The sequence below is a fragment of the Sus scrofa genome, chromosome 11 (assembly GCF_000003025.6).
Source record: "Sus scrofa isolate TJ Tabasco breed Duroc chromosome 11, Sscrofa11.1, whole genome shotgun sequence".
Lineage (NCBI taxonomy): Eukaryota > Metazoa > Chordata > Mammalia > Artiodactyla > Suidae > Sus > Sus scrofa.
The window spans coordinates 10,380,599-10,392,954 of NC_010453.5; the positions used below are offsets into that span (position 1 = coordinate 10,380,599).

General features: G+C 37.5%; 1 protein-coding gene across 3 annotated transcripts in view; it reads left to right on the top strand.

The window, feature by feature from the left end:
* Positions 1-12,356, top strand: part of RFC3 (replication factor C subunit 3) — a 378,546-nt gene that overhangs the window by 234,672 nt on the left and 131,518 nt on the right. For all 3 annotated transcript variants that reach the window (XR_002336479.1, XR_002336478.1, XR_002336480.1), the window contains one exon: positions 934-992. The gene's annotated coding sequence lies outside the window, so the exon portion shown is untranslated. The remainder of the gene's footprint in view (positions 1-933; positions 993-12,356) is intronic.

Below are 12,356 nucleotides of genomic sequence, written 5' to 3' on the forward strand. Positions count from 1 at the left end.
AACCTTGAATTACTTTTTAAAAATAGCAATTTTTGATAGCCATTCTTTCAATAGAACTCTATTATGTCATTTTCATTTTTCAATTGAGTTTCTGTTGAGCTGAATTTTATAGCATTAATTACCAACTTGTCTGAGTTGGATTCATTAAAAAAAAAAAACCTCTAAGTACATATCTGACAAGCAATACACATTAATCTTGGACTTTACATCTTTTAAGCCGCTGATATAGGTGGGAAACCTCCAAACATTGATTGCCCCTTGGGGTTTGAGGTTGATGGGAGGTAGAAATAGTTTCCTGCAAATGCAAAGAGTCAATTAGCTTTTCTAACTACTCTTCAATTAAAATAAAAATAGAATTCTCTGGGGAGAAATCTAACCAGAAAGATCACTTCACTGTAAATAGGCCAGTCAATTTTATAGAAAAAAGCCTCCGGCACCTAGCACTCATTCCCATATATATCGATTGATTCATTCAACCAATATTTACTGAGTGCATATGCTGTCCAAGGCATATTGTGTCCAGCAATTACATTTTATACACACAGTGATATGAAATCAGTTTCGGCCACAGGGCAAGTAAAACAAGGACTAGTAATAGTACTACTACTACTATCACTGGCTGGTAATGCTACTCTACTCCTCCTCCTCCTCCTGCTGCCGCTATTGTTACTTGCACCGCCACCAGTGATGGTGAGTCTCTAACATGCCAGGCATTACTCCAGAATCCTCATTGTCAAGATTGCTTTCAGATATCTGGCAGGAGAGAGATTTTTATGCCCATTTTACAGATAAGATATTGAGACAGTTATAAGATATTATAAGATATCATATAAATTATATAAGATATTGAGACAGTTATCATAAGGCCATCACATGTGTATGTAGTGATATTTTTTTTTAAAAAATTGCCAAAATCTTTCATTTTCTTTTCAGAGAGAAGATGTTCTCGCTTTCAAAGTAATGATGTATAGAGGAATTGAAGAAAACCTAAGGTAAGAAAGAGTTACCTCATTCTCAAAATCCAAGGAAAATGAAAGTAGAGCAAAAAGAAGGGTTATGTCAATTCCTTTCTACCTTTTACCCTCCATCCGGATCTGTTTGTTAATGAGGAAGAGGTAAGTAGAAAGTGAGATGAGAAAGAAAAAAAATGATGGGTTCTAGCTTGCTCCTTCCTGACTTAATTTTACAACGTTTTCTTCATTTTTTAAGTTTTAAATATCATATATTGATATCCAACAAGAACTTAAGTTTCTTTTTCCGCCAACCAACACCAAGACACTTTCTTTGCTGCAGCCACTCCATAGTTGTGGCACATTTATACTACGTATTTAGTATTTACATTTTTATGACTGTGGATATTGCTTAGAGCCAAGTCATGAATATATTATAATAAAGTTCATTTCTAGTAACTTAAAATTTTTCTTCATAGTAGTTTCTTTTGTCATTTTGTATGTGTCTATTACTTATTTATGCCTAAATTCTCTGCCAGAGGTAAAAAAAATTTATAATATGTTTACAAACCATGTGAATTGGTTCCACCCATACCCAGTCTGGATACTTGTAGAAATTTCTATTTGTCTCCAATTTCATGCTAATGTAACTTAGTGTAAGGTATTTTTTCCAGCCATTGTGTCGAGTCCTTGGCAGGTTCATTAATTCAGAAAATTGCATCTTGCTTTTTTGAGTGTTCGTTACTATTACTATTATTATTTATTTGATAATCGTCATCTTGTATTTTCTACTTTTCTGTTCTCCTGTAATTTTTTTTATTTTAATGTTGTTCTGACTGTACTGATTCTCAGTTCTAAAAATTGTTATCTTCTGTTTTCTATCACTTCATCGTTTCATTCTTCTTTCTTAGAGACCGTATTCCAACATTTTTATAGGGTTTTATATTTCTGCTACCATAATTTTAATATCTTAGAGTTTATTTTCTCTGAATTTCCCTTCTGTAGCTCTTTACATAGATAGTGTATCTTTAGGAGATGCTGGTAACTTTTGAAGTATTATTTTATTCTCAGGATTCTCTATTTCCTCCAAAAATAATAGTAAAATAAGAATAAAAATAAGTGGGAAGGTATAGCCTTTTTCAAATAGCAGTTGCCTTGCTGGTCCCCAAATTCTCTGGCTCTGTACTTTATTTGTTCAAAGTACATGGGACATTTCATTGGTGATTATTTATTGCATTCTTATTATCTAAAACTCTTACTGGAATGCACCTTCTGGAAGGCTTTCACTTTCTTAACTCTCTGTTTTACTTCAGTGTATAGAAAACAGTGAGTAACTACATGATAGATGAGTAATTGATCCTTACTGGATCGATACATAATTGAATAAGTGAAGATAACTATCAAGTCTTATTTGAGAACGTGACACAAGAGTTGAATCGATAGGAAGGCAGGTCATGGTCTTACTTGGGAACACTAGCGCATTTTAAGGTCATTTTTCCTACCATGTTGAAAGAAGATAGGAAGTTCCCAGAGTCGAACATGGAGATCATTTTTAGGCTGTTGCAGTCACCTTACAAAGTGTAAAGATCGCCTGGACTGAGGTAGTAGTAGAGACACACAGAGTGAAAGGGTCAGGCAAAGATTTATTTTAGCAAGAAAATTCAGCGAGCGAGCTTGCTGTGTTGTATTGCATAGGGTGCATCACGATTTTATATTTGTATATTCCCTAGTGATGAATATCTAGGTTGCCTCCAACTCCCTACTTCTATGGGTAACGCTCTATGGATAATCTTTAGGTATGACCCCTCATGGGCTTGTGGGATAGCATCTTTGGTACAATATGAGCTGAGATATGAGCCATAACTGCATTTTTTTCTGAATAGCTAAAACTACTCATGCTTATACTAACAATCCATCACAATTCCCATTGTCCAATACCTTTACCAATGCTTGGTACTGTGTAACAACAAGCTTTTTAAATTTTTTCTAATTAAATGAATGTAAAGGGGAGTTCCCACCGTGGCTCAGTGAAAACGAATCTGACTGGTATTCATGACGATGCAAGTTTGATCCTGGCCTCACTCAGTGGGTTATGGATCCGGTGTTGCTGTGAGCTGTGGTGTAGGGTGCAGATTCAGGCCCAGATCTGGTGTCGCTGTGGCTGTGGCGTAGGCCAGCAGCTGTCGTCCTATTCACCTCCTAGCCTGGGAACCTCCATGTGCCATGGGGGCGGCCCTAAAAAGACTAAATAAGTGAATAGATAGATAGATAGGTAGATGTAAAGGGACCTCTCATTATTTTAGTTTACATTTCCCTGATGATTAGTGAGGATAAACACTTCTACATTTCTAACCATTAAAGTTGTCCTCAGCTTATTCACATCCTTTTTGCATGTTTTCTCTTCGATTATCCACTTTCGTCTGGTTGATTTGTAAAAGTTCCGGTGAGTAATGCCATCTTGATTTTGGATGTCTTTCAATCTGTCACACATCTATTAACATTGCCCATGATTTCAATTGTACAAAAAACATTCATTTCTGAATTCAGTGAAAATGATAGGATCTTGGTTGTCAGGGGCCGAGTGACAGTACTTAATCACTAAAAATAAGATGGACTGGTTACTATATCCAGGTGTCCTGGATGACAGGACAACAACAATCATCACAGTAGTCTTACCCAGAGAGCTTGTCAACTTTCGCTAATTATTTATGGTGTTCCTAGTCCAGAATAGTTGGGCAATGTATTCATTTCTTGAGGGTGCTCTAATAAAGTACCACGATCTAGGTAGCTTTACACAACAGAAACTATTCTCTCACAGTTCCTAAGTTCCAGAAAAACATAATCAATCAAATGCACTGCTCAAAAGTTCTGCCAAATGGGAGAATTCTTCTTCACACTGTGCTTTGAGACCATCTAGATGGGGCTGTAGTCCTGCAACCATCCATTTTCAGGTGGTGCCAACAATTAATGCAAAACCATTTGTAGTTCAGATCTGAAGATTTTCTTCTACATTCAACTAGTCTTAGGCAACTCCTCATAAGGTCATAGGTGTGGGTGAAAAACAGCGAAGTAGGAGTAAGTAATTTGAACACCTGGGACACTTGCTCATGATTTTTAGGATATTCTTGGGCTCAGGGTTTTATAACTTTTGTTGATGACTGAGGGTTGCTGTGCATGTATAACTCTATGGCTTGATGGCCCAGACAACATCCATTGAGGATAGGCAGCCCAGGTCACATGGGAAGGTTGATAGTCCACAGTCAAGCATTTGGGCCAGTAAAAATCAGAATGCTGTTTCTCAAAAGACTAGCTGTCTGTAGAAGATGACACAGCTTTGCTCTAAAATCCTAAAGATCTGCACTGTAATTCTCCAGTTGGGGCTGTCAAAGGTTCAGACGGCATCTGTACCTGCCACAGACACCTGTAGACTCCTTGGGATTAACTGGGTCCTTTAAAATGGCAAATTTGAGTCCCCTTATCAGGCAAGGGACTATGACTACCCAATATGCTTGTTTTATGACAAAAAAAAATTGTAATTTTATTTTGTTGCTCAAATTGTTTCAGCTGTGGCCATTGTAATTTTTCTCTGCCTCCATCTTTTTGGTTTCTCTGTGCCCTGCCTCACTTTCTGGCACTAGAGGATGCTCAGGTTCTTCATGCATTTTCAGTCCCATTTTCATTTTATCTAATTACTGATGCAATTGGGTTTATATCTATTATATTGGTATTTGCTTTCTATTTTCTTATCTGTTTTGTGCCATTTACTCTTCCTTTCTTGCTTCCTTTGGGGTTTAACAAGTATTTTTTATTATTTCATTTTCTCCTCTATTAGTTCTTCAGCTATATCATCTGTTAGCAGGATTTTATTGGATGCCCTTGGAGATGATACATATCTTTGATTCATTGTCATCATCTACTTTAGTGTTTTATCATGCCTCAAACAATAAAGGAAGCTGACAAGAATTCAAGAATTCAAGTTCTCTTACTCCTTCCCTCTCCTGTGCTATTTTTGTTATATAGTCTACTTTTCAAATGTTATAAATCCCATAAGATAGTATTATTGTTGCTATTTTAAAGAGTCAATGTTTATTTCTATTTGCCCACATGTTTATCATTTCAGGTGTGCTTCATTTCTTCCTATATTCCCATGTTTCTATCTGGTAACATTTTTCTTCTTTCTGAAAATTTCTCTGTGTTATTTCTTATGTGTACATCTCCTGGCAACGGTTTCTTTGAATTTTTTTGTTGGTGAGTTTGTTTATAGGTTTGAAAACACCTTTATTTTGGCTTCAGGTTTGAAGGATACATTCACTTAATGTAGAAGTAGGTAGACAGGTTTTTAAATTTTCAGTGTTATAAAGATGTCATCCTACTGTCTTCTGAGTCCCATGGACTTTTTAATGTTCTTTCTGTCACTCAGGGATTCTGTCTGAGAGCCTTATAATATTTTTGACCAGCTGTTAAAATTGTTTACATAGGATCCCAATTGCTCCATGATAGCCAGAACTAGAACTCATCTCATCTTGACTTTTGCATTAGCCCTCACACAGCCATTTCTGCGCTAGAATATGTCTTTGTCTTGTTCCTGAGCTTAAAAGGAAATGTATTTAACATGCCTCCGTTAAGTATGATTACTGGTTAAGTACTCTCAATCAAGTGGAAGACTCCGTCTGTTCTTATCTATCAGCGACTTATTTTCTAATTCAGAAATAGATGTTAAAATCTATCAACTGCCCTTTTCTGAATCTGTTGAGATGGTACTGTATGTGATTTATCTCTTTTTATTTCACTGTTGTAGTAAATTTCATTGTTTGATTTTTTGGAGTTCAATAGTCTTTGTATTTCTCAGATTAGCCATACTGATAAATACTCTTGATCATGACATATTAGTTTTTTATTTATTTTTTGGCCACAGCTACAGCATGCAGAAGTTCCTGGGCCAGGGGCTGAACCCGTACCACAGCAGCCACCAGAGTCTGTGTCGCAGCAGCAGCCCCAGCTCCTTAACATGCTCCACCACGAGAGGACTTCTGTTTTTAGAGTTTAGTTTTTGGTTTACACACACTTGGTATATATCTTTTCATTATTTACTTTTATAATTTCTGCATCCTCTGTTTATATATGCCTCTGGTAAACAACATATTACGGGACTTTTTTAAGTCTGATCTGGAAAACTGTTCACCCTATTATGAGCATCAGGAGAATATCTTTGTGTTTCCAGAATTCTTGGAAAGCAAGTGGATTCCACTTTTCTCAATGGAGTCAGTAGGTCCTGATGGGCCAAGGTCTCAGCAAAGTAAGACAGTTTCATCCTGAACCTCAGCAAAGGGCTGCCTCTGCGGCTATTTTCCTCCCCTGGAGTTACAGCGAGATGATATGTCTCAGACCCACTTTTCTTTATCGTAGAGAAACTGCTCATGATCCAGAGAGTAGCTGGAAAGCAAAAATTTAGGCTACCATCACCCCAGAGTCCCCTAAAAAACTTTATAGATTCATAATACCTCCTAAATACAAAACAATACTCGTTTGTTGTGAGAAATTTGGAAAACATTGAATATACAGAAAAGGAATTGAGAATATTTACAATCCAGAGATAATCAGTGTGTCACCCACTTGGGAAACGCAGAGTCTTTTCTTAACCTGAAAGTGTCAAAGGGAGTTTTTTAGCAAACAGCAAAGACTAGTCTTCCTTTCTGCCTGAGTTTTGCAGGGCTATATTTGGCCATCAGTCCACCAGAATAGCAACCAAGTTCATATAGTTCCAAGCAACGGTCATCACATCAGAATTGCTGCCTGGCCGTCGTGATACTTCTCATTATAAGGCACATCTCAATTTCAGAGATACTTAAATGTGAAAAGGAGTGTGTTAGAGTCGATGGAGTACAGTCATGGTTTTAATTGAAAAGCAGCAGGTAGACTGGAAAGCTACGTGAATCTTTCCATCTGTTTCTTTTTATCTTTGATCTATTTATCCTTCTCTTTTGTATATAAGTAGAAAAATGCCTCGATAACATTGTAGTGGTTAAATGTGGGTGGTTTTGTTTTAACTTTCTGCTTGACATTTTCAGCATGCTGTGATTTTTTAAAAATAATGGATATGTAACTACGTAATAAGTTTTTTTTTTCTTAAAAGCAAAATTATTAGAAAGCAAAAAAAAGTCTAATAACAGAAAGGGAGAGGGAGCCTATTGTATTGTGAGTAAATTGTTTTGGATTTTATGCTGCTCTTATGTTATAAAGCAGACACTGGGAAATATACATTACACTTTTGATCTACAGAAAACTATTCCTATACCTCTGTCAAAGGAAAGTCCACATCATCAGATGGTCATGCGTCAGTAGAAAGATCGTTTACAGACATGAAAAGCCTAAGAATATGTTCTAGGGTCTAGAAGATGTGGAGAAGGAGGAGGCAACTGAGGTATGAAAAAGCGCTAAATAATAATAACATTATTCCAGAATAGACTGTAACAAATAAAGTATGAGATTGAAAGATACAGATCAGAGCAGGGATTTGGGAAGCTGGGACAAGTCTCTTCTCAGTTCTTAAAACGAAAAACTAATTCTTAAAGTTAAAAAATCAGGGAATTTTTAAAAAGCCCACTTTTTTTTTTTGCTGGATCATATAGCAACTTTATTTTTAGTTTGTGGAGTAACTTCCATACTGTTCCTCATAGTGGCTGCACCAATTGACATTCCCACCAACAGTGTAGGAGGGTTCCTTTTTCTCCACACCCTCTCCACCATTTATTATTTGTCATTTTTTTTTAAATGATGGCCATTCCAGCTGGTATGAGGTGATACCTCATTGTTTTTGTCTTAACTCAATGAATTTTATTACGTTTATAGTTGTACAACAATTATCACAACCCAATTTTGTAGCATTCCCATCCCAAACCCCCAGCCCATCCAGCCTGTTTCCTTTGGAAACCACAAGTTTTTCAAAGTCTGTGAGTCAGTATCTTTTCTGCAAAGAAGTTCATTGTGTCCTTTTGTATGTGCTTATGCGTATGTGTGTCTTTTTGTCTCTTAGGGCCCCACTGGAGGCATATGGAGGTTCCCAGGCTAGGAGTTGAATCTGAGCTGTGAGGGCAACTTATACCACAGCTCATGGCAACGCCAGATCCTTAACCCACTGAGGCCAGGGATTGAACCCGCATCCTCATGGATGGTAGTCGGGTTCGTTAACCACTGAGCCATGACAGGAACTCCCTGTGGAGTAAGTGGTAGCATATTAGAGACGTCGTAATTATTAGTGGATTGTCCTCTATTTATTATTACTTGGCCTTCTAATTTTGAGAAGAAAAGTATTATTAACAACAAAAACAAATTATCTCCTCTCTCTCATAAATCCTCTCACCCCACCCCCCAAACTCCCCCCACCACGTTCCCCTCACCCAGCTCCGCCAGCCCTTCTTCGTTCCCTCAAAGGGCTTTTTTTCCTGCCGAGGTTCTGATTTTTTTCCTGTCATATAATGCTATAAGGAACATTTTGCATAAATTCTAAAATATGGCTTCTTTGGGTATCTTTATTGAGATTTGGTTTGACAAATGAATTTTCTCTCAGTTTTCTCATAGGTCTAAAGAAGGTAGCTTTCTGTTCCCATTAAGGGCCTATATACAAATTTATGTAATATTAAATTCAAAAGCATTGAGTATATATATTATGTGCCAAGCATTGTGGTAAGTGCTTTATCTTTACTTTGTAGGAGTGGCAAATAGTCCTAGAAAGATTTAAACAAGTTAGTGCAGTGTGACAGTAACTATTAATACTTAGTGATATTTCTGTGCTCATATATATTTCCCAGCCTCCCTTACAGTTAGCTTGGACATGCTGTCTGATGAAAAGTGACTAGTTGTGGCCAGTAGTTACACAGCCAAAGTATCTTCTATCCATATGCTCTCTTCTCTTCATCTGCCAGCCGGAGGATGAGAGGCCTTCTTACAGCCTTAAGATGAGAATGGCCTGGATCCCTGAGTCACTGATTGGCAGAGAGCTACCCTACCTGCATTACTGTGATGATGGCAAGAAATGCATTTTTACTGTGCTTAGCCCCTGAGATTTAGGAGGTTTTATGTCACCAAAACCAAGTTAATGACTAAGACTAATGTACCCGTATCACATGGCTAGTATCTATAGAGGTTTGCAGGAACTCCTAGGTTCATTCTTTATGCTCTTAGAGAGAAGTTACCTAAATCAGGAGAGAGACGATAAGAACAGGAGGAAGGAAGGCATTAACCTGCTGTGAAAATAAAGATAACTAGCCCCAATCTGGAATGGCAGTAAGATACCAGGGGTTAAGACAAACCTAACTTGTCTACTGCTTACTACTGTGCTATCATGGGCAACTTGCTTACCTTTTCTGAGCCTGGCTTATCCTGCACAGTGAAGACAATAGCACAGTGAGTGGCACACAGTGGATAATTTAGTAGTCAAATATTATTTGTTATAATTATCTACCCCTACCCTAGATATAATAAGAAAATTAGTGATTATAGATATAAATATAAAAATATCATGCTTAGTCGCAACACATTGATGTTTATTTTGTAGTGCATAAGAGAACGAGTGAAAATTGCACGTGAAAATTAATACTAAAAAAAACATAATTGAGAGAAATAGGAACATTTTGTGTCTTTACCAGGGGCTGCATAAAACCTTGTAATATCTACACAAATTTAGATAATGTAATAAAATGAATGCATCTCACACTGGAATAATTGAGAGTCATTATTTTCAAAAGCAATAGGGCAATTATCAAATGGGAAAAAAATCTTAAAATTATTCTGCTTCTCTATTGTAATATCAATGCGGAATTTATGAAACACAGCCTTTTTAGGTGGCACTGGAACATTTTAGAATGTGGCTGTCAGAATGGAGGACTTTTTTTAAAGAGAGGCTTTAAAGAATTAGAATTCCAGAGATGTGTTCAAAATGAACACTAATTACTTGATATTCAACTTATATTACCTTATGTTCATAATAAGAAATGATTGAGAGTTCTGGAACACAAAGGTGCTCCACGAAATCTCATTTTATTTTCTAACTAATCACAGTGAGCCTGAAGCAACTTATTATTTTTTTTACTTACATAACCTCTGCTTCCCTGGCCTCCACTGCAGGGCTGCAGCATTTCAAAGGAGAGGCTGGAGGGAGGATTATGGCGGCACTGTTGTGGGAAGCTTGGTCCTCAGGCTTTGTGGATCTCAGTCATAGAGAACTCTTGCCTAGAACATCCTGCTCAGATGACATGGCCCCAGATTATGGATTTTCTGAGTGACTCTCTATCTAGCTTAGTTTATACCACTGAATCCCAATGAACTTACTCTTGACATTCAGGGTTTGATGATTATGTCATCTGGGTCAAAAGGAGAACCCTTGAATACTACCATCTGTGCACACTTGTGAGGACAATGGGCCACAATATCTGAAATGTCACAATCCAGGAAATCTGTAAATTTGTTTCCTTAGAGATGGGTAACTATTTTCTCCACATTCTCAACTGTGGTTTGTTGGGTTTGTGTTTATCTGTGTTAGGAATTGGCCCTGGGCAAGCATAACTGGCTACTTTTTCCATCTAAGTGTCCTGGTCAGAACCTACTAGTTTCTAAGAAAGTGACACCTTGAAATACATGGTTTTGATGTTACTGAGGTTTTATTGACGTATAGTTGATTTACAGGGTTTTGATAATTTCTGCTATACAACAAAGTGATTCAGTTTTACATGTACACATCTGTTCTCTTTCAGATTCTTTTCCCACACAGATTATCACAGAATATTGGGTAGAGCTTTCTGTGCTATATAGCAGGTCTCCGTTGGCCCGTCGTTTCATATACCTCAGTGTGCATATATGCCAGTCCCAAACCCCCAGTCCATCTCTCCCACCTACCGCTTGTCCCCTTTGGTAACCATAAGTTTTTCAAAGTCTGTGATTCTGCTTCTGTTTTGCAAATAAGTTCATTTGTATCATTTTTAAGATTCCACATACGAGAGATATCATATGATGTTTGTCTTTCACTGTCTGACTAACTTCACTTAGTGTGATAGTTTCTAGGTCCATCCATGTTGCTGCAAATGGCATTATTTCATTATTTTTTTATGGCTGAGTAATATTCCATTGCATATATGTACCACATCTTCTTTATCCATTCATCTGTTGATGGACATTTAAGTTGCTCCCATATTTTAGCTGTTGTAAATAGTGCTGCACTGAACATTGGGGTGCATGTATCTTTTCAAATTACAGTTATTATTTTTGAAAACCTCTCATGTAAACTGTGTGCAAAAATACCAATCACAGGGTAAAAATTTGTGTACCACATATTGGGAGTGCAAAAAATGTAGGCTTTCTGTTTTCCAAATCTAATCTTATCTTACTCTGGATCCTCCAATCCTGTTGCTAGCAAAAAAACAAACAAACAAAGAACAACAAAAAATAACATAAAACCCCCACCTCCAAACCCCTAAACTTTCTCATTAATGATATATTCATCTTTTCCAGGCTATAACACTTTCTTTCCAGCTAACTTGGTCTCTTTTGGAAAAATATTCAATCCATCCAACGTTTGAACCCTCCTAAAAGGCTGTCCCTCTGTTCCTCTTCTTTTGAATTTTTTCTCCTCTCTCTTCTTTACAAGGTACCACGTAGGTGACAGAGGACATTTGTGTGCTCTTAGAGACTGTTTATAGAAACAAGTCAATGGCAAGGCCACATATTAAAAATAGAACCCACAACCTGCAGCACATAAACTACTTAGGAAACCAGCCCCTTATCTGCAATAAACAGCTCTAGACGTCAGCCTGCTCTAAGTCAGACCTGCAGAAATCCCCATTGTTATTTCTAGTGACAATCCAAGAAGGTAAATAATATCTTCTTGTTAACAATCCACCCAAATGGCCAGGACTTGATTAATAATTGATATCTTTCTTAACTTTGATCCCTGTTTCAAACTTAGGATCAACTAGAGAAAGTCAAATATAACCTAACCAACCACATAGGATGTCCCACTTCCGTTATGCCCTTAAAGATCCACCAGGCCATCAGCCTCCAATCAGGGTCCACCTGAAGCTTTCCCTTCCTTCCATTGTGTAAAGCTTTGCTATTTCTTCACCTGCTGTAGAGTCTCTGTCATGGTGCACGTGATGGTGGCTATCTTTTGCCATAGCAAACTCTGAACAAATAGCATTCGCTTTTCTTATGTAGTTAGCCTTTGTTGATTTCACAGCTCCTATTGTATCAGTGGTGGCCAACAGCATGAGCTGTTCTTTCTGTTGGGCACTTAACTGCTGAAATACATTGTGGGTTTCTGGACATTGCTCTTTTCCCCACTGCCCTGCCCATGTGGCTGGTGGACCTGGAGGTCTATGCACTTGGCATAGTAGGGGCTCCTTGGGACCCACTCCA